General features: G+C 38.5%; 1 long non-coding RNA gene across 1 annotated transcript; it reads left to right on the plus strand.

The window, feature by feature from the left end:
• The first annotated feature begins 14,635 nt into the window (after nucleotides 1-14,635).
• On the plus strand, nucleotides 14,636-23,112 carry LOC144298132 (uncharacterized). Its single transcript, XR_013365120.1, has 3 exons — nucleotides 14,636-14,729; nucleotides 22,612-22,669; nucleotides 22,981-23,112. It is a non-coding gene; the product is annotated as an uncharacterized LOC144298132 (long non-coding RNA).
• The last annotated feature ends 803 nt before the right edge of the window (nucleotides 23,113-23,915 follow it).

Genomic DNA, 23,915 nt, shown 5'->3' on the forward strand with positions numbered 1-23,915 from the left:
TGTGTATCTGTCATGAATAAATAGATAAAATATTTTTAAAAATAAATGCAATATTAATGCTAATATTAACTAATTTAAGATTAAATTTAATATGAAGCATTGCTAACTAGGCATTTAAGAATTGAAAAAATGACAGCACAAAACTACCACAGAGATAGCAACTACAGGAATCGGCCACCACTCCTAGAGCTGGGGTCACAAGAAAAGAGATTGAAAGTATTGAAATTTAGGAGCTTGAAGGGGAGCCTGTGGCGCTGAAACCCAGACCTCAGAGAAAAGGGCTCTTGCTCCGCCAGAGCGTGCCTCCGGGAGGTACACTGAGGCTGGCTCTGTAAATACTGGAATATCGCAGGCTGGGGCCAGCTGCTGGCAAGGAAACAACCTGCCAATGCCGGGTGAAGAGCAAGGCTAGGGCGGTGCCCAGGGCGACCCGAAACCGGAGGCCCTTCGCGAGCAAGGCAGACGGTTTGAGCCTTTCCTCTTCTAGCCTTGCAGTGTCCCTCTGGCACCCCCTATCGGCAGAGCCTAATTAATGAAACGCCTGCAAAAGAGGGCTGCGTGTGCAGGGTGCTGGCCTCACCATTACAAAGTGGGTGTAGACCATTGGATTTGAAGCTGAGGCAACAGGCAACAGCATAAGTGGCGTAAGTATCAGCGTTGGTGCCGTAAGTAATAGGTGTCCGCCTTGACTTTAGACACCTGCCTGAGCCTCCTACCATCCCAGCAGGGCAGCCCCGGTCTCTTAAATCTAACTTGCCAGAAAAGAGTCTGAAAGAGATACTAACATCAAGTGCATACGGCGGCAAATTCACCAAGATGCCTGAAAGAGAAAACCACAGGCCCCAAGATGAAATCTCTTATGCTAAGCCACTTCACCCAACCAGGGCTTAACACCTAACCCAAATGCAGTTCCAACCTCCCCCCAGAAGTATAGTCTCCACTGGTCGGTCAGGAATTTTCTGGTCAGCATGACCAGTGAGGTCAGGAATTTTCTGGTCGGTCAGGAATTTTCTGGTCACATGACCAGTGAGGTCATGTGTCAGGGGCACCCTCTACCCCCACCGCATCCCACCAAGGAAGATGAGGTAATCCACCGGATAAGACCCCTTGGTCCCCGCCCCCCACGAAAAGTGAAGTAACCTGAAACATCCTTTCTTTTCTTTTGCTAATAACTTCCTTGCCTTACCCCCCTTTCCTATAAAAACCTCCCATTTGCTTCAACGCGGATGGAACTGGAGGGTATTATGCTGAGTGAAGTAAGTCAATCGGAGAAGGACAAACATTATATGGTCTCATTCATTCGGGGAATATAAAAAATAGTGAAAGGGAATAAAGGGGAAAGGAGAGAAAATGAGTGGGAAGTATCAGTGAGGGAGACAGAACATGAGAGGCTCCTAACTCTGGGAAAGGAACAAGGGGTGGTGGAAGGGGAGGTGGGTGGGGTGATGGGGTAACTGGGTGACGGACACTGAGGGGGGGGCACTTGACCAGATGAGTACTGGGTGTTATGCTGTATGTTGGTATATCAAATTCCAATAAATATATATATACAAAAAAAAAAAAAAACAAAACCTCCCATTTACTACGCCTCCTCAGAGCTTCCTTCTGTTTACTACAGGGGCTGCTGCCCAATTCATAAATCACTTACAGAAACCAATTTGATCCTCAAATTTACTTGGTTGAATTTTGTTTTTTAACACCAGGTTTGAGTTGCTGGCTATCCTAAGACCAGTGTCCTAAAAATAGACCAAGATCACAAGGACTACTGAGAGTCCTATATTATTTGAGTTCCATGGACCAAAGGTCAGCTATGAAGCTCCCTAGCTGTGGGTTCCGGGACAAGTGGGTGGCCAATTCGTGAAGGATGGAAAAGTATTTTTGCCACAGAGCTGAGCTCTGACATTATTTGCTCCCGAGGCAGAGTAGTTTTTGCTCAGTGAGGTAGAGAGAGAGATAAGTTAGCTGAAGATGACCTAGCAGGCTGACAACATTTAACACATGTCCCAGCTAGACACCAAGTGAGAGAGTAGAACACTGGCTCCACCCATAACAAAAGTAGCCTCTCCCTCCCAGTAAAAGGCAAACAGGCAAATTCAAACCTCTTGCCTTTCTGTGTGAGACACAAATAATAATGGAAATATTTGAGGGGGACACCTGGGTGGCTCAGTCGGTTAAGTGTCCCACTCTTGATTTTGGCTCAGGTCATGATCTCAGGGGTGTGAGATCTAGCCTCACGTTAGGCTCTGTGCTCAGCCTTGAGCTTGCCTAAGATTCTCTCTCTCCCTCTGTCTCTGTCTCTCCACCACCCCCCTCACTCGTGTTCTCTCTCAAAAATAATTTTTTTTTTTTTTAAGAAAAGAAAACTTTAAAATAATCAACTGCTTTGCCCTCCTGTTAGGGGCAAGTTATGGAGTACTCATGCATTCAGGTTTATGCTGGCCCCGGGGTAGGGGAGGGGGCCACAAAGGCAGCAGAAAGGTAGGAATAAAATTTGAGGGGAAAAGGAAGCAAGGGAAAGAGGAAGGTGAGAAGGTCAATTAATATTCATCAAACAACTGGTTTGTGTCAGACTGTGTTCTAAACAACAACATGTGCAGTAATTACAAATAGAGGTAAGGAAAATGAAGTTCAAACAGGGATGTTAACTTTCCCAAGGTCATTGGTGGCTGAGAACAGAGATGAGAACAGATTCATCTGAAGTCTTACACTAATTACATTTTCTTCATAGGGACAGGATGGGGTGGAAGCCAGTAGAAGGGATATTTATCAAATGGTATTGTTGAGTCAATATTTTATTGATAGCCATTACTAATTTAAATATATCCAATTTTTGGTGCAGATGAGAAATCCGTAGGGTCATTTTCCTTGTTTGTTTCATTTCACAAGAAGAACTGGAAGATCCAGTGATTGGCTGTAGTTTTTTATCTGTAAGAAAAGATAATATAGGACAAATATAATAAATATCACAACCAATTACAGACCTCATGGAAGTTAAGGTTAATTTCATAGGACAGAACAACAAACTTTGAAGCCTGGGTGGTTTACAAAACTTCTTTGTTAGCATTCATCTTCATGAGAATGGTTTTATCAGGCTGGATATTATCTGCTTTCCTAGCAGACTGCATGGGAGGAGGGAACATTTTCTTCTTTCTAGAAATTTATTTCACCAACAATAAGTAGGAGTTAGAGTTTCGAGGACAAGTGCTGGACTCTCAGTGATTACAAAGAGGTGGGAGGAAGAAGCCAGTTTAAAACCTACGAACAAAGGGCAGCCCTGGTGGCTCAGCGGTTTAGCGCCTCCTGCAGCCCAGGGTGTGATCCTGGAGACCCAGAATCGAGTCCCACATCAGGCTCCCTGCATGGAGCCTGCTTCTCCCTCTGCCTCTCTCTGTATCTCTCATGAATAAATGAATAAAATCTTTAAAAAATAAAAAAAACTTACAAAGAGGAGTTTTTGACTAATCAAATATAGAGCATGTGATGTGAATTGTTGAGGTCTGAGAGTGAACGATCAAGAAGGAATCCCTGAGTCATCTTTGGTGCAAAAGAATGTTCATTTGTCTTTTTTTTTTTTTTTTTTAAGATTTTATTTATTTATATGAGAGACAGCCTGCACATGACCAGGGGCAGAGGCAGAGGGAGAGGGAGACTCTCAAGCAGACTCCTCGCTGAACATGGAGCCCAATGCAGGGCTCAATCTCACAACCCCGAGATTGTGACCTGAACTGAAATCAAGAGTCAGATGCTTAACCTACCGAGCCAACCAAGCACCCCCAAAATGGTGGTTTTATTAAAGCACGGGGACAGGACCCGTGGGCAGAAGGAGCTGCACTGGGGTCATGAGGAGTGGTCTTTTATATACTTTCAAGTTAGGAGGGGGTTAGAGAGAGCATAACTCTCTAAGGAATTTGCAAGCAAGGTTTCCAGGACCTTGTTGTTAGGATATTTATTACTGTCTAATAAAACCTTACTTGTGAGACCCTTCAGATGTATGTCAGTGGGACATACGCTTGGAGGATGATTGCTAACCTATATCTTGGGGCTAGAGAGAAAGGAAGTTTCCCAAGGGATTTTTATATGTTAAAGAAGATCCTGGAGGTCGGGCTACTACTGTCTAGCTAGGGTTGACTTCTGCCTCTAGCAAAGTATTAACAATGAGGCAGGTGAGCTCCTGGAGGAAGATCTTTCTGCCTGTCTTAAGCACTTGTCGATGGGCTATAAGTTGTAAGGAAGTTTAATTTTTGGTTCTCTATTTCTTTTGCCTTTGTTCTACACATCAGCATGTAGTGTTTTACACTTAAAATTATCCTCTCTTTTGCCATTAACTGACACTTTACTTTAGACTTGAGGTTGCACAAGATACCTTAGATCTTTTTTTCCAGAGATCTTCTTCTAGAAAGCACTACCTATCCTCTTCCCCCATATTTTTAGTAAAGTCTGCCCCCAATGTAGGGCTCAAACTCACAACCCCAAGATCAAGTGACACACCCTCCCTATGGAGCCAGCCAGGCACCCCTAGAATGTACTACTCTTTAATATTATCCACATGAGAACGTTTGTGATCTGTTTTTAGGGTCGCAAATTATGCAACATTCCATAAGTATCACTGCTAAATATAAATGGTTTCTTCCTAAAAAAAAAAAAAAAAGGTTTCTTCCTATGCCATTACTATACCATACTTTAAAATTTTTTTAGGGACACCTGGGTGGCTCAGCAGTTGAGTATCTGCCTTTGGCTCAGGGCATGATCCCAGAGTCCTGGGATCGAGTCCCACATTGGACTCCCTATGGGGAGCCTGCTTCTCCCTCTGCCTATGTTTCTGCCTCTCTCTCTGTGTCTCATATGAATGAATAAATAAAATCTTTTAAAAATTTTTTTAATTAAAAATTTTTAAATTAAATTAAGTTAATTAAATTTTTAGTAGGCTCTATATCCAATGTGGGGCTTGAACTCACAACCCTGATATCAAACGTCCCATGCTCCATTGATTGAGCCAGCCAAGTGTCCCTGTACTATACATTATAAAATCAAGAAAACACAAGTTGAATGAGTGTTGGATTTTTTTAATTCCTTTTTTTATATATCCAAATAATCAGAAACCTATATGCACTTTGCTTTTGCCAGCCCTCCTCCTTTGGGGCCTCCTCACACTTTCCCTCTCTCCTTCACTTTCCCTTTCATCTCCTCAGACCTTTCTGAAACTTAATTGTCCCTTAATCAGATGATAACATCACTGCCCAGCTCTCCTTTATATGTGAATTTTTACAAGAGATCAATTAATGTCAAGCCTCCATCCTCCTTTAAGACTCCCATTTTGGTTAAGGATTTGTAAACACGGGCTTCAGAGCCACCTTTCATCTGCAAGACTGACACCTCCTTAGTCTAGCCAACAAACTATTACTTAATAAATCACAGCTTGCATTTGAAAAGAAAACCAAGTCTAATCTTTGAGAATCAATTTCTGCTCTTAGCCTTCCTCCAGTTACTGTACAGCATAGGCCCTAACCCCTCTGGTTCCCCACAGTGTTTTCAGAGTGTCCATTAGACTTAACCAGTCAGCATCCAGAGGTGTCCAGAAAAGGTCTCCAACTCCCACCTCGAATCCACATCTGAGCTTCACTCCACCAGCTGCCGGGAGTACTGGCTGCTGACAGCCCACAGCTGAGTCTCTCTGGACTTGTCCTCTACTGGGAGAAGCTGCCATACCAAGGTAATGCTATATGTCAATTATATGATAGATAGATAGATAGATAGATAGATAGATAGATAGATAGATAGGAAACTGGTCTAAGGGGCACCTGGTGGCTCAGTCAGTTAAGTAACTGCCTTCAGCTCGGGTCATGATCCTGGGGTCCTGGGATGGGGTCCTGCATAGGGCTCCCTGCCAAGAGGGGAGCCTGCTTTTCTCTCTCCTCCCTACTTGTGCTCTCTCTCACTATCTCTGTCCCTCTCTCTCTCAAATAAATAAAATCTTTAAAAAAAAGAAAGAAAGAAAGAAAGAAAACTGTTCTAATAATGAGACTTAAAAATTTTTTTAAACCATATTGGAGCGGGATCCCTGGTGGCGCAGCGGTTTGGCGCCTGCCTTTGGCCCAAGGCGCGATCCTGGAGACCCGGGATCGAATCCCACGTCGGGCTCCCGGTGCATGGAGCCTGCTTCTCCCTCTGCCTGTGTCTCTGCCTCTCTCTCTCTCTCTCTCTCTCTCTCTGTGTGACTATCATAAATAAATAAAAATTAAAAAAAAAAACCATATTGGGGCACCTGGGTGGTTCAATCAGTTAAGTGTCTGACTTTGGCTCATGTCATGATCTCAGGGTCCTGGAATCCAGCCTCACATGGGAAGGGAGTCTCCTTATCCCCCTGTCCCTCCTCCTGCTCATGCTCTCTCTCTTTCAAATAAATAAATAAGATCTTTTTTAAAAACATATTTATCTGGATGTCATGTGTATAAAAATCTGTTTAAATATTTACAGAAAGCCTTCAAACGTAGGTATGAACTATTTTCTTTACCTGAAAGTAAAACCACTTTGATAATAATGTTGAGCAATTTTGAAAGAATCTAAAACATATTAATAAAGCCTAGTTTGAGCTAAAATGTTCTTTCTCTGTGTGCATCACACCATAGATTACATAAACAAGGTGAGAAAGTACATTTTTGGTGCAAATAAGCAGCTACCTATGAACACCAAAGCTGGTCTGGGTACAAAAAATGCCTGTCAGTCTCTGAAGGCTTAAATTCGAGTCCTGATCAATTTTTTTTTAAGATTTTATTTATTTATTCATGAGAGACATGGAGAGAGAGAGAGAGATGGGTAGAGACATAAGCAGAGGGAGAAGCAGGCTCCATGCAGGGAGCCTGACGCAGGACTCGATCCCGGGTCTCCAGGATCAGGCCCTGGACTGAAGGCTGCGCTAAATCACTGAGCCACCCGGGCTGCCCTCCTCCTGGTCAATATCTTGCACAATGTCACAAGCGTTTGGTCAGCTGAACATAAAAGCATAGGTGCAGGAGATGGTTTGTTCCTCAAAGCAAGCTGCTTCCTGCCCTGGGAGAGTCTTCTGAGGACCTGGTGGTGCTTGACTAAGAAACCCAAGAAACCTCAAGATAAACCTATAATTTGAAAACAAAACCAACCCAAAAGGCATACATGCATGAGAGCAGGAAAAGGCCACAGTCTGCCTGTGTGAACAACAGACATCATGATAGTTTACAGTCACCACTGTAGATGTGAAAGAAGGATCATTAGAAATTGTAGCTGCTCGGGATCCCTGGGTGGCGCAGCGGTTTGGCGCCTGCCTTTGGCCCAGGGCGCGATCCCGGAGACCCGGGATCGAATCCCACATCGGGTTCCCGGTGCATGGAGCCTGCTTCTCCCTCTGCCTGTGTCTCTGCCTCTCTCTCTCTCTGTGTGTGTGACTATCATAAATAAATAAATAAATAAATAAATAAATAAATAAATAAATAAATAAATAAAAAAGAAATTGTAGCTGCTCCATGTAGAGACTGCTTTCAGGCAAACAGGCTCTTGTGATGCAATGTAGAAAAGGCCTAGCAGGCAACTCACCTCAAAATTTCCATAAGCCTTAAGTGACCAATGGGCTACTTAGAACCAGGCACAGTTACCAAAAGAGAGAATTCCATGTGTTGCCAAAACTCCTCATCTTCCCCCTTTAAAAACAGCCCCCAACCACCCACTGCCTGGTTGCAGACAGCCTCTCCTCTACTGTCCTGCCTGCTGCTCCCCTGAAACTGCTGCTCCCCTGAAATGGATTCAATAAACTTCTATCTCCTTTGTCCTGCCTTTCACTTCTCCCAGGACCACCTCCTTCCACCCAGCCAGTCAGAAGACACCCCATTTAGGCACCACACTCCAGAAGCAAGGGAATCCTTATTTTTACAATTGTCTAAGTCATAAGATACCCTAAGTGCATTATGAGAGTCGGTGCTCTTTCAAATATGAGAAAACACACTGGATGAAGGGAGAAAGGTCCGCCCCCACTGCCTGTACAAAATACACAGAAACAGAAAGGATTTGCTAATTTTTTTTTAATTTTTAAAATTTGATTTGCTAATTCATACTGAGAACAGATTGATGTAGTAAAAGATGTTAAGTTTCGAAGCCGATGGCCAAGAAAGAATTCTTGAGATGTCTTTGGTGCAAAAAGGTGGTTTTATTAAAGCACAGAGACAGGACCTGTGGGCAGAAATGAGGAGTGGCCCATTATAAACTTTCAAGTTGGGGAGGGGTTAAGGATAGGGTAGATCTCTAAGGAATTTTGGAAGCAAGGTTTCCAGCCTCCTTGAGGAGGCTAGCTGTTGTTAGGAAAAGGTCATTTATTACCGTCTAATAAAACCTGAATCATGAGGTCCTTCCGATGTATATCGGTGGGCCATGTGCTTGAGGGATGATTGCTAACATGTATCTTAGTTGGTTTAGAGATAAAGGAAACTTCTAAAGGAATTTTTATCCATTAAAGTAGACTTACAGGATCCTGGGGGTCAGGCTAAGATTGCCTTTTGCTCTTAGCAAAGTTTTAACATGGAGGCAGTTGAGTCCCTAAGAGGAAGGTCACTCTGCCTGTCTCAAGGACTTGTCAATGAACTATAGGTAGCAAGGAATTTAATAATTTCTCTTCTGCCTTTGTTTCCCACATCACATACCTACTTTGAGTTTAACTTTCTTTTCCCTAACCTACCAGTCTTACTCCTCTACTTAATTCAAATTTCTTTTTTCACTATATATCTTGATATATACTTATGTTATATATATATACAGTATATGTTAGGCAAACAATGATTAAATGACAATAGAAGCTCTATTGTTGAAAACACAAAATATCTTACATATTTTAAGGCAATATATAATGCTTTAATATGACACATTAACTTGGGGGATTAGAAGGAAAAGAATTAACTAATATTGATAGGAATACATAAATTTTAAAAATTAAAATTATGTGGTAACTATAGACTTTATTTTCTGTTCCTCTGAATTTTAATTTTTTTAAGTGTCAAATAAAGAAAGATTTCTACTCTATTGACCATAATATGGTTCAATGACATAGTTTAGAAAATATATTTAAGTTAACTTTAAAGCACGAGATCAGAGTTTATGATAACAATTTGACAAAAACACCATATAAGTGGTGAAACTATCAATCTACATAATTGAAATATTATCTGAACTTTACAAGAAACAAATTTATAAACACTATATGCTTAAGTATCAATTATTTAATTGAAGACCTAAGTTTACATTTCATATCCTTAAATATTATTATAATGAATAAAAACTTATCTGGTCTACAAAGCATTAAAGAATTTAGGTATCTATTTAACCGTTTTATAAAATAATAAATAAGCTAAAAGCCTTGGATAAACTAAGAACATCATGTTTGCATTCTTATTTCCCACTGAGGCAAATTCAGAGAGAATGAGTATAGAACTGTTCAACCCAAACTTCATAAAAAAATAAATAAATAAATAAATAGATAGATAGATAAATAAATAAATAAATAAATAAAAAGGTTTCCCTTGCTTGGGATAACTGATGAGAACGGGAGGAATAGTAAAATCTCTATCTTCTCCAAGTAATGTGGAAAAACTTCACAGAAGGTTTCATAATGCCTTATGACAGTTACTCATTATTAACCTAAAGTCGACTTTCATATCTTTTGTTGTTTATGTTATACTCAGCAGGAACACTCAGATCATTTAATTAAAATTAGATTTTCCCTTATCTCATCCAAAGGAATTGTTAAGTGGAAGTATTTATATTAGAACACAGGAACATTATTTAAATCACTGTTAAGAACTTTGTGATTTTGAAAGGTCTTTATACATTTTTATTTATATACTTTTTAAATTTCATCCCTGAAAGAGTATAATATTCTTTTTGACCAAAAGACCTTAACCAATTTAGCACTTAAATTTTTTCATTTGCAAAGAACCCTTTCAAGTAAAAAACCATTATGGGAGTCAGTTTTCCGAAGCCAGATTTTTTTTTTAAAGATTTTTTGTTTATTCATGATAGACATAGAGAGAGGCAGAGACACAAGCAGAGGGAGAAGCAGGCTCCATGCAGGGAACCTGATGCGGGACTTGATCCAGGGACTCTAGGATCTTGCCCTGGGCCAAAGACAGGCACTAAACCGCTGAGCCCCCCAAGGATCCCCTGAACATGGATTTCTTTAATGTATTTGCACGTGTTACAAGGCTTAATTGATGGTTCAGTCCCTCAAGTGCTTGCCACTTTCTCTTAGGCCGAATATTTTTTCTTCTTAAAGTTCTAGCATGGGCAGCCTGGGTGGCTCAGCGGTTTAGTGCCTGCCTTAGGCCTAGGCCATGATCCTGGAGGCCTGGGATCCAGTCCCAGGTCAGGCTCCCTGCTTCTTCCTCTGCCTGTGTCTCTGCCTCTCTCTCTCTCCGTTTCTCATGAATAAATAAATAATTAAAAATCATTTAAAGTTCTAGCAGACTTGAGGCATTAGGAATTTGGGGGTGATCTTTAAAATCCGCCCCCCCCCCGGGGGGGGGGGTCATTTATAAAGCCTTTACACCCTTTCCAATAACCTCCTTAGGCAGCCTCACCTATCCAAAATGGTGATACCTTTTAAAGGAAGTTCCTTTCTTTTCTCAGTCATTCCACATCAATATTCAAAGATGCGTGGCTTCTGCAGCTCTATTGTACTCGGTAGCTCCCAAAGCATCACAAAGCCAGAGACCCTGGGATTAGAGTCCCCTCTTGGATCCTCCACTCCCGGTCTCTCAGTTCACATGACCTCACATATAAGAAAAATCTCACAAACGACAGAAGAAAGTACAAATTCGTGGGCAAGCTGGAGATTGTAAAGCAACCCTTATTTTTCAAGGAAAATGAGCAGCTCTTCAGAAAAGAAAACGGTCCTGTGACTCAATTATTGACCGCCAGGGGGCAGCAGCTCCCCATCCTGAAAACGCGATGTTTGAAATGACGGAGTTTGTTTCTGGAATCCTCTGTACTCCAAGGCCTTATTCCCAAACAGTATAGACGCACTCTTAAAAGTAAGAAAAAACTTACTTGCCTGGAAACAGATAAAATTCTACCCTAATCAACACTCAAAACAATTGCATTAAAATAAAAATCCATACAAAATCCATTGCAGGAGGACAGAAACAGGGTTTCCTCCACTAAGATTATTCCTGATGGCTCCTCAACGAAAACTCTATTCTGTGAACATACATGGGGCAAAAGCCGTAAGTCCATAATCAGCAATAACTACAACATTTTTTAAAATTTCCCAATGACTTTATAGATTCTTGGGGAAATATTTCTTTAGAAGTATTTTTAAAGACTCAAGTGGAGATAAATCTTATATTTCCTTTAACAGCTCTTAGTTTTCAGCTTTAAATTCTCTTCTGGAGACAGAACATGAGAGACTCCTAACTCTGGGAAACGAACAAGGGGTGGTGGAAAGGGAGGTGGGCAGGGGATTGGGGTAACTGGGTGATGGGCACTGAGGGGGGCACTTGATGGGATGAGCACTGGGTGTTATGCTATATGTTGGCAAATTGAACTCCAATAAAATTTTGTTTAAAAAATAAATAAATTCCAAAAAAATAAATAAATTCTCTTCTGGGTTTAACCAATAATCTACTTCATGGCATCATTTATTAGTTTAAATGATCAAAGTCTCTCAAAACTTCATTGAAATAAGAAACAGCAAATCATTTTATTTCTTCCATTTACATGGAAAATAAGGAAATGCCAATAATGTCTTTCCTCTATAACAAAGAAAAATCTTATAGCATTTATATCATTAATAAACAGAGTTGTCATTTTTTTTTTAAGATTTTATTTATTTGACACACACACACAGCACAAACAGGGGGAGCAGAAGGCAGAAGGAGAGGGAGAAGCAGGCTCCTGGCTGAGCAAGGGACCCAACTCGACTCAGGGTTTGATCACTTAACCGACTGAGACACTCAGGCACAACCTCATCTGTTTTTGATGCCCCAGATCTGAGCCAACTTATATTTGAGTAATTCTGTACCATATGAGACAAGATGAAACAGTACATCTCCCTCCCCAGAGCTGGGAAGGCCACAAATTGCATCCTGGTCTCTCTAACATGAGGGACATGTGACCTCCAGTTTTCTCTGCTTGAGATCCTAATCCCACACAGAAAATCCACTCACACATTACAGCTCATGTGTCCTCACCAGCAATTATAAGGTTATGGTCCTGTGATTAGCAGGTTCACTGAGGGTGGTCGTTCCCCCAAGAGACATGCTGTACAGACAAAAATGGTTTACTCCTACTACATTCTCTGTGAAGTGCAACTAATAGAAGAATCGGATAAAAAAAATTTTCACATGATGAAGATTTCCAAGGAAATAAAAATGGAGAACACACACACACAAAATGCCATCTAGATCTCCAAGCAATATGGTCAGTTTAAAATTGTATTAAAAGAAGTAAACAAAGGATGGTCACAAGAAAAACTGAACTGGTGGCCTTCGTGATGAAATGGAAGAGATATTTTACAATGTAAAACAAAATACAACAAAATTAAAATTGTTAGCAGGGGGAATGCTTCCTGTACTTTCCTCAATGCTTTCATGGGAAGACTTCCGTTACCCACTCCAGGAAGGAAAAGTATTTTAAAGAACATTTCCATGCTACCTTTCCAAATAATGAGCTCAAGAATTAGAAGAGGAACATGTAAAAATTATAATTAGAAACATAACAGAAGAAAATTTCTCAAAACTGAAGAAAAATGTGAGCTTTTAACACTGAAAGGATTCACCAAGTACCACACATAGCCATGAGAGAAAGCACACAGCTAGACATAAACTGGTAAAACAACAACAACAACAAGAATCAACGTTTTCAGAATAGAAAGTTCATGTTAGAAGCTTCCAGACAAAAGAATACAAGATACTAACAAAGGAAAAAGAAACTAACATCAGATTTTATAACTAAAATCTATAATTTTTATAGATTATTGAATGAACTGCAAATGCTAAATCAGATGCACAACCAGAATACAAAAGTCAGAGTGGAATTCAAGGACAAGACAAAGTTAACTATGTAAAAGTGAATTTCACAATCTTCACTTATCATGATGAGCCCTGAGTACTATATAAAATTGTTGAATCACTATATTGTGCACTGAAACTAATATAACAGTTTGTTAACTTAAGTAAATAAATAAATAAATGTAAATTTTGCAACCTACACAGAAGTTGTGACGGTCATAAAACTTGATGCCCCATAAAATAAAGCAACACAATTAATTTGTAATTTAAAATCTAACATAAGAAGAATTTGATTAAATGCTTAATTACACTTGCGGGATTTTAATGCAATTATGTATTTCATTGTTCATGTAAATAGAAATTAAGTAAGAATATTGGAATTTGAGGGCAGCCCGGGTGGCTCAGTGGTTTAGCGCCTGCCTTCAGCCCAGGGCATGATCCTGGAGTCCTGGGATCGAGTCCCACATCAGGCTCCCTTCATGGAGCCTGCTTCTCCCTCTGCCTGTGTCTCTGCCTCTCTCTCTCTCTCTCGATCTGTTTCTCAAGAATAAATAAATAAAATCTTTAAAAAAAAAAAAGAATATTGGAATTTGATTAACAGTAAAAAAAAAAAAAGAAAGAAAAGCTTAATTAATTAATTTATTTATTTTTTAAAGATTTTATTTTATTTATTTATTCATGAGAATACACAGAGAGGAGAGAGAGACTAGAAGAAACAAACCACCTGGAAACATTCAGACCAAGAACATCAGGTACTTCCTCTTAAGATTTATTAGTACTTCTGTGGCCAAACAGGTACGTGGACGTATGGTTATATGACTCATTCCTGCAAGGGTTGATACAAGGCAGAAATGAAACCTCGGGAACACAAGGCTGAGCTGTACCTAGTGTGCCAGCTTGGTCCAGAGTCAGCTCTGTATGTTGAGGTAGTCATAGAAGTTAGTGTGCTGTTTCCTGGATGCCCATCTTAGAAGTATCCACATTGTGCTTCATCTGCCCTAGAAACATGGCATGTCTGATTACCTCAGACGTTGTTGTGAGAGTCCTCTCTCCAACTCTCCTGCCTGCTGGCCACTCCTTTCTTGACCTCATTGTTCCATCTATAAAATAAGGAAGTCTGACCTACTTAATCCAAAGATCCAGATTATAAGAGGTTTCCAGGATGTTATGCATTGTATAAAAATGTGTTTATTCACTTCATTAAACTATTCTTTTCTGAGTCCCTCTTAAATTTGAGCCCCTGTCCCTGGAAACACAGTACAAAGGGAGAGAGTTTTCAGTTGGTCCCAAAGCAGTGCAATGAAACTAATTTAGAAGGGAAGCACTAAAGACATTGCAACACCCCCATGAGTGGGGTAGAGGAAGGGGCAAGGAAGACCCCTGGTGTGTGGATTCTCTTTATATACTGCCATGATATTTTCACCTTCTCTTGTAGTCTTCTGCCTCCCCTCAGAACAGGGTTCTAAGTAGTGTCTAATCAATGAATGCTTCTGGCCTATAGGCCAACGTTCCTTTGTACCTCTTTTTGTTTCATTGCCCATGACCCACCCCCTGAACCCCGCCCAATGAAAATAAATAAAAACCTGAGCCCAGAGTCCCACTGCAGAATGTTCTGGACTCCTGGATCTGCCACCTTCTTCCTAAAGACCATGAAACTCTTGCTCCTGACCCTTACTGTATGTTTGATCCTGTTCCAGATACTGCCAGGTAACCAGAACCAAGGAAAAAGGAAGAGAGCTAGGGTGGGGAACTGCCCATGGAAGGTTTATTATCTTTTTTGTCCACTGAGACAAGGTTTCAGAGGTGACTGAAATCTGCTTGACTTTATCTGAATGTACTCCCAGGACAGACCTGAGGCCCCATACTGGGAAAGTGTACCTAGCCAGGATCCCTAGAGGCATGGAGTAGGGCAAGATGTCTTTCAAAAAGTCCTTCTCATACTCAGGTGTAACTCCATCATCCCTTGGTACTTGGCACCAATGTTCCAAGGACCCAACTGAGCAGCTGCCTGACTTCAGCTGTCTTTCCAATCCCTATCAGATCATGAGTCCTGAAGGCCTTCTTAGACATTAAGTTCTGTTATCTCTCCATATGAAATCCTGCTCTAGTCTGGAATGAAAATGTTTGCAGAGCAGTCATGTGGAAGAGAGCACAGTCCTTTCTGCTCCTTTCCAACTATAAAAGTTTGTGATTTTGTTAATGATTTATAATAAGATTTTACAAACAAGTGGCCAGAGCTGTGAAACTACTATATATGAAGGCTTGAATAATTTTTAGACAAGGTACAATTTCCTTCATCTGTCTAATGTTTAAAACCTCTTTTCTGGGATGCCTGGGTGACTCAGCGGTTTAGCACCTGCCTTCAGCTCAGGGCATGATCCCGGGGTCCCAGAATCAAGTCCTACATCTGGCTCCCTGCATGGGGCCTGCTTCTCCCTCTGCCTAGGTCTCTGCCTCTCTCTCTCTCTCTCTGTCTCTCATGAATAAATAAATACAATATTTTTAAAAACCCCAAACCTCTTTTCTATGCACATACAAATGCATATAAGTATGTGTGTGCTTATAGTTTTATTTTTTTAACTAAAAAAGTAACTATATATTGCTCTAAAATGTTTTTATTCAATATATAGTAGACATCTTCCTTGTTGGCACATAAAAATTTGTCTCATTGCTTCTAGGAATCACATATATTCCATCATGTAGATAGATCATAATTTGTACTTCTAATCCGTATTCAGGGTAAAATGTGATCTTTCCAGATCTTTGGTAAGACAAACAAAACCGCAACTGACTTTTTGCATATATGTTTTTATTTACTTGGACAGAAATTTTTTTAAAAGCTCCTAGAGGTGGACTTGCTAGGTAGAGTAAGTTTATGGTTTTGTTTTTCATGGGTACTTATTCTGTGTCTCCTTTGGGTCAGACATAACCCAAAGAAATCATTCACCTTCCAGGGCAAAAAAAGCTTCAGAAGACCCAAATGGACATTCTTTACATAAACCCAGAAAAATAAGAGTTGTGGCAACTTTTCAACTGTAACACTGATATGAAAGGAAAATAAATTCTTTAAATAGTGAAGGAAAAGAACCATGAACCTAGAAATCTTATATTCATTCATTAATGAATTGTAATGCTATTTGTTTTTGTTTGTTTGTTTGTTTGTTTGTTTTTTGCTATTTGAATGAATTATATCGCTATTTAAATATAGAAGTATAACAAAAATATTCTCAAGCATAGAGGGCTGGAGAATATTTGCCACACAAAGACACATTTTGAAAACACTCTTGGAGGAAGAACTCAAATATAGAGAAATGAATCCAGAAGAATGTTGGAAATGATATGAGAGGTAAGAATTATCAATTAGTTTGTAATTTTTTAGTTGACTTAAGAAAAACTGGACTAGAGGGGTATAGACAAAGAAAATGTATCCCATAATTCCCATAAATTTTAGATAATTAATGTGATTCAGAAGGGGATGGCCAAGGGTCAGTGAAGAGAAAGGCCAGGAATATGAGAGCATTACTAAGGTACTTGCCTTGTTAAAAGTAAGGCATAATTATAGATAAGTTTCAATATTAATAAAGATAGGTATTCATGGACATGAGCTTTATGTTATTACAAATAGCATAAGAATAAAAATAAAATGAGTACATTTTAAGCCAGCTGGAAAAATCCTTATTTCTCTAATTAAAAATAGTAAGAAAGAATAAAAATTACTAGTAGAAAATATAAAGTAAGATAGCAGACATAAATCCAAATGTAATTTTAATTACAATAAATGTAAATGAACTAAACTCACTAGATGAAGGCTTAGGCTTTCAAATGAGAAAGAAAGATCAAACAACAGGTAATCTACAAGGCACAGAAATGTTTGATCTAAAAACATCTGGATTAAGATAATGAAATGCCTTATCAGGCAATTATAAACTAAATGAAAGCTGAAGTAGCATTCTTAATATGTGGCAAAGAAAACTCTAAGGCAAAATATATAATACTTGGCAGAGGCTGGTTATTTACTGGTAAAAGAAATAATTGGGTCATAAGAACCTGTGGCACTTACAATTTCAGCTTCCAGATTTGAAAAACAAGTCAGAGGGGAAGACAAATCATAAGAGACTCTAAACTGTAGGAAACAAACTGAGGGTTGCTGGAGGAGAGATGGGTGGGGGTTGGGGGTAACTGGGTGATGGGTATTAAGGAGGACACTTGATGGAACGAACACTGGGTGTTGTATGCAACTGATAAATCACTAAATTCTGCCTCTGAAACTAATAATATACTATATGTTAATTAAAATTAAAAATTTTTTAAAGAAAAACAATAAATGATACTTCAGAGAGGAATAGTTAAGCAAACAATGGCATTTGAAGAACTTTAACTCAATTTTACCACTTAACTGATAAGAATACACTGAAAATCCAACCAGTGTATTAAATAAACCTAAGTTATTGGATATATATATATTTATATGAGGACATTTATCTGCTCAACAGAGAGTAAGCATTCTTTTAAGAACACAAAAAATTTACAAAATTTACAAAAATATCTCACATATAAGACCACAAAGAAAGCTACATACTCCATGCTCATGGATTGGAAGAATTAATATTGTGAAAATGTCAATGCTACTCAGGGCAATTTACACATTTAATGCAATCCCTATCAAAATACCATGGACTTTCTTCAGAAAGTTGGAACAAATTATCTTAAGATTTGTGTGGAATCAGAAAAGACCCCGAATAGCCAGGGGATTATTAAAAAAGAAAACCATAGCTGGGGGCATCACAATGCCAGATTTCAGGTTGTACTACAAAGCTGTGGTCATCAAGACAGTATGGTACTGGCACAAAAACAGACACATAGATCAATGGAACAGAATAGAGAACCCAGAAGTGGACCCTCAACTTTATGGTCAACTAATATTCGACAAAGCAGGAAAGACTATCCACTGGAAAAAAGACAGTCTCTTCAATAAATGGTGCTGGGAAAATTGGACATCCACATGCAGAAGAATGAAACTGGACCATTCTCTTACACCATACACAAAGATAAACTCAAAATGGATGAAAGATCTAAATGTGAGACAAGATTCCATCAAAATCCTAGAGGAGAACGCAGGCAACACCCTTTTGGAACTTGGCCACAGCAACTTCTTGCAAGATACATCCATGAAGGCAAGAGAAACAAAAGCAAAAATGAACTATTGGGACTTCATCAAGATAAGAACCTTTTGCACGGCAAAAAAAAAAACAAAAAACAAAAAACAGTCAACAAAACTAAAAGACAACCTACAGAATGGGAGAAGATATTTGCAAATGACGTATCAGATAAAGGACTAGTATCCAAGATCTATAAAGAACTTATTAAACTCAACAGCAAAGAAACAAACAATCCAATCATGAAATGGGCAAAAGACATGAAGAGAAATCTCACAGAGGAAGACATAGACATGCCCAACAGGCACATGAGAAAATGCTCCTCATCACTTGCCATCAGGGAAATACAAATCAAAACCACAATGAGATACCACCTCACACCAGTGAGAATGGGGGAAATTAACAAGCCAGGAAACAACAAATGTTGGGGAGGATGTGGAGAAAGGGGAACCCTCTTGCACTGTTGGTGGGAATGTGAACTGGTGCAGCCACTCTGGAAAACTGTGTGGAGGTTCCTCAAGGAGTTAAAAATAGACCTGCCCTACGACCCAGCAATTGCACTGCTGGGGATTTACCCCAAAGATACAGATCCAGTGAAACCCCGGGACACCTGCACCCCGATGTTTATAGCAGCAGTGTCCACAATAGCCAACTGTGGAAGGAGCCTCGGTGTCCATCGAAAGATGAATGGATAAGGAAGATGTGGTTTATATATACAATGGAATATTACTCAGCCATTAGAAACGACAAATACCCACCATTTGCTTCGATGTGGATGGAACTGGAGGGTATTATGATGAGTGAAATAAGTCAATCGGAGAAGGACAAACATTGTATGGTCTTATTCGTTTGGGGAATATAAAAAATAGTGAAAGGGAATGAGAGGGAAGGGAGAAAAAATGAGTGGGAAATATCAGAAAAGGAGACGAAACATGAAAGACTCCTAACTCTGGGAAACAAACAAGGAGTGGTGGAAAGAGAGGTGGGGTTGGGGTGACTGGGTGACCGGCACTGAGGGGAGCACTTGATGGGATGAACACTGGGTGTTATGCTATATGTTGGCAAATTGAACTCCAATAAAATGAAATTTTAAATAAATAAATAAATAAATAAATAAATAAAATAGTATAATAAAGATAATACTCCCCAGTACAACGAATAAAATTGGAAATTAATAATAAAAGAATAGCAAATAACTTATTTATTTGGAAACAAAATAGCACATTGCTAAATAAACTTTGATATGTATAAAAAATTATATATGCCAACAAATATGTCACATGTATATGCCTTAAGTCAAATGGTGGGACAGAGCCCCTCAACCATAATGGAAGAAAATCATAAAATTATAGAGCAAAGGGTGTGGATCCAAAAGGGGGTGAAAATTTGGGGGACTTTTTCACAGTTAGCCTACCATATGATATTAGAAATCAGGGTGGGCAGTGGGGGGATGGGGAGGAGAAGAACATTAATGGCTGAAGGAAGACATGAAGGGGCTTTCTAGTGCTGATTATATGAGTAGTTTTATGATGATCCATCCAGTTGCACATCAATAATTAGTGCATATTTCTGGAACATGTTATGCTTGAGTTAAAATTTTACTTTAAAAATTCAAGCATAATTTTGCTATAAATAGCTTCTAGATTTATACCTTCTGTTTTTTTATCTAGATTACCTTCCGTGTGTCCTTTTTCTCTCCTTTTTTTTTCAATATTCAACCTGATTCCTGAATATCTTCTTTCATTTGAAACTATATTTGGTATCACTGAAGTGTTTAGAGTAGCAAATTTTAGCCATTATTAGTTAAGCATTGGATCTAGTTAAAAAAATATTTTTAAAACTGTATATAAATCCTGTTGGAACTTTTAAGATTAATAATAAAACATCAGGTCACAATGAAATATACAATGATATCTGTTGCATTTCTCAATTTTTAAATTTTATCTTCTCAATTAAAATATGTGTTATTAGAAAATCTACTTAGATTCACTTAACAATTAAGAGTCAAATTTTGACAGTTTGGGGATACCTAGGGATAATGCTTCAACAGGTAAAACTTGTCACTTAAATGTACCCTATCCCATAAAACTTGGAAAATTCTATGTCTTGTCCATCTGTTTTCTGTGAAGTGACCAATAGGCTTTTCCTGAATATCTCAAAATTAAAGGGAAACATATTTTCATGTAACTGTGAGGATATTCCATCCTCAGAGATTCTGTACAATTCCTGGTTTTTGCTCTTCCAGAATTTATTAATGTGTGGACATTTCCTCCAGATATGTTATAGATTTTGCTTATAGGATGCTAGGTCTCTCAATTACCACCATCAGCATCACCTGGGAACTTGTTAGAAATGCAAATTTTTCCAGCTTTATTGAGATATAATTGACAATTAAGTTGTGATGTTGCGTAAGTTTAAAGCGTATACTGTGTTGACTTGATACACTTATATATAGCAAAAGATTACCACCACCAAGTTAGCTAACACCTCCATCATGTCATGTAATTTCCATTTCTTTTTTGTCATGAGAACATTTACCATCTACTCTCCTTGCAATGTTCAAGTATGTAATACGGTATTGTTAACTATAATCACCATGCTGTATGTTAGATCCCCAGAACTTATTTATCAATTAGAAGTTTATACCCTTTGACCAACATCTCCCCATCTCTCTCACCCATTGGTAACCATCATCCTAATCTCTGTTTCTATGAGGTTGATGCTTTGATTTCATGTATAAGATCATACAGTATTTGTATTTATCTGTCTGACTTATTTCATTTAGCATAATGTTCTCAAGATCCATCCATGTTGTAACAAATGACAGGATTACCTTCTTTCTCGTGGCTGAATAATATTCCTCTGTGTGTGTGCATATATGTGTGTGTGATCTTTATCCATTTATCTGTTGATGGACACTTGTATATCTTGGCTGTTATTTCTGTATCTTGGCTGTTGTGAATAATGATATAATGAACATAAGAATATAGACATCTCTTCACAATAGTGGTTTCTCTTCTTCAGATATATGCCCAGAATTGGAATTGCTGGATCATATAATTTTATTTTTAATTTTGGAGGGAAACTCTATAATGTTTTCCATAGTGGCAATAGCAATTTACATTCCCACCCACAATGCACAAGGATTCCATTTTCTTCACACCTTCTCTAACACTTGTTATCTCATATTTCTTTATAGTGTCCATTCTAACAAGTGTGAAGTGATATCTCACTTTGGTTTTAATTTGCACTTCCCTGAAAATTAGTGAAGCTGAGCAGCTTTTCAGGTACCTGTTAGCCACTTGGATGTCTTCTTTAGAAAACTATCTGTTTAGGTCCTTTGCTCATTTTAAATTGGATTGTTTTGTGCTTGTTTGTGTTTGTTTGGTTTTGGTTTTTTTCTTTTGAGTTATATGAGTTCTTTATACATTTTGGATATTAACCCCTTACTAAATGTGTGATCTGCAAGTATTTTCTCCTATTCCATAGGTTGCCCTTTCGTTTTGTTGATAGTTTCTTTTGCTGTGTAGAAGATTTTTCATTTGATGTAGTCCTATGTGTTGATTTTTGCTTTTGTTGCTTGGACTTTTGAAGTAATATCCAAAAAAAATCATTGCCAAAACCAATGTCAAGGAGATATTTATCTAGGTTTTATTCTGGGAGTTTTACAGTGTCAAGTCTTCAATTTCAGTCTTTAATTCATCTTGAGTTCATTTTTGTGCATGGTGTAAGATAAGGGACCAATTTCATTTTTCTGCATGTAGACATCCAGTTTTCCCAGCACCACTTGTTGAAAAGATTATCCTTTCTTCACTGACTGTTTCTGCCTCTCTTGTCAAACATTAGTTGACCATATGTGTAAGGATTTATTTCTGGGCTCTCAATTCTGTTCCATTATACCAATACTTTACTGTTTTGATTACGATAGCTTTGTAATATAGTTTGAAATGAGGAAGTATGATGCTTCCAGCTTTGTTATTTTTCAGGATTGTTTTGGCTATTTTGCAGTGTGTGTGTGTGTGTGTGTGTGTGTGTGGTCCCATATGAATTTTAGAATTGCTTTTTCTATTTCTGTGAAAAATGCCATTGGGTATTTTTTATAGAGTGCCTTGAATCTACAGATGGTTTTGGGTACTGTGGACATTTTAACAGAATTGATTCTTCTAATCTTTGAATACAGGACATCTTTCCATTGATTTGTGTCTTCAATTTCTTTCATCAAAGTCTAATAATTTCTTAGAAATGCAAATTTTCAAGCCCCATCTCAGATATACTGAATCAGAAATCCTGAGGGTGGGGCCAGCAATCTGTGTCTTAAGTCCTCTGGCGGGTTGTGACACATGCTCAAGTGTGAGAATCAGTAATAATCTACTATAGCTGTGCTTCTGAGATGGCCAAATAAGACACTAATTTGTTTTATTATTCCCTTTTAGAGCAATTATTTTCATGGCATTTATGGATTCAGTTAAAGCAGTAACTTCTATACTTCTGGTATGATAAATGCAAATAACTCCACTAAAGCAGAATTCAGTTAGCCCACTCTGCTGATTTTACATAATCACACTACCTCTTACCAAATAATTGCAGTTCCTACTGGCTAGCAAGTTCCTTTGATACATTTTGATATTGATAAGATGCTTAGAAATATGGTATATATCAATCTTGCTTTGCTTATACAATCTTCCCTAATGAACACAGGATTGTTGTGAAGATTACAAATATAGTCATATAGTCATATAACTCTAATTGTTACAAATATAAGCATCAATATCTTGAGATAATTGACACTCTACTCTTTTCAGTCTGCAGGGGCCAAAAATCTTGCTGGATCATAAAAGGACACTGCAGGAAAAACTGCAAATCTGGTGAACAGGTGAAAAAGCCATGTAAAAATGGTGACTATTGTTGCATTCTAAGCAAGACAGATTCTCAACCACACAGACTAACCCAAGCTCCTACTGGGAAATCTCAAATTTTAAGCACTGATTTGGAAGGAAATGATGTTTTGGAGCATGTACCATTAGTCATCATGAGGCAAGGAAAAATTTAGAGTGAAGCAGAAGAAATTTGGGACTTGTCAGGCCAGGGATTGTTAATTTCAGTCTCTCTTCCATGGGTCCATTAATGCACATGATCTCCTTTCAGCTGTCATTCATCTCTATGTTCACAAGACTGGGTTAAGACCTTGAGGTGCCCAAAGTACTCACTGAAAATACAATGGTGTTCCACCTTAACCAATATATAATTCTAAACAAAACAATAATAGATCACTATAATAGAAGAAAACTTCAATGTTTCCCATGTAAATTTCCTCAATTTTTTGAAACATCAAGTATCAAATTACTTCATCCAAGAAAAACATTTTTCCATTTCTTTTGCACCTGCTTTGCTAGTGTCCCATGTCAAAGGTACTCTTCTCTCCATCTAGACCAATGAGTTTGAGAAATATCTGGGAAATTCTTTGTTTTATACTTGCCTTCTGGTTCAACATAAGTAGCTCCATGATTTTTTGGCCAATAGCTACCAGGACACTAAGAATTTCTTTATAAAACAGAAGACATTTCAGATAAATGCATCCCATTTATTATTAACCTATCTTTGGTTGTAAATGTCTGTCTGACATAGACCAATGGAACAAATTTGAGAGCTTGGAATTAAGTCCCCACATATATGATCAACTAATATTCAACAAGAGTGCCCCAGTGAAGAATATTCCATGAAGAAAGAACAGTGTCTC

This window comes from Canis aureus, chromosome 26 (assembly GCF_053574225.1).
Source record: "Canis aureus isolate CA01 chromosome 26, VMU_Caureus_v.1.0, whole genome shotgun sequence".
Taxonomy (NCBI): domain Eukaryota; kingdom Metazoa; phylum Chordata; class Mammalia; order Carnivora; family Canidae; genus Canis; species Canis aureus.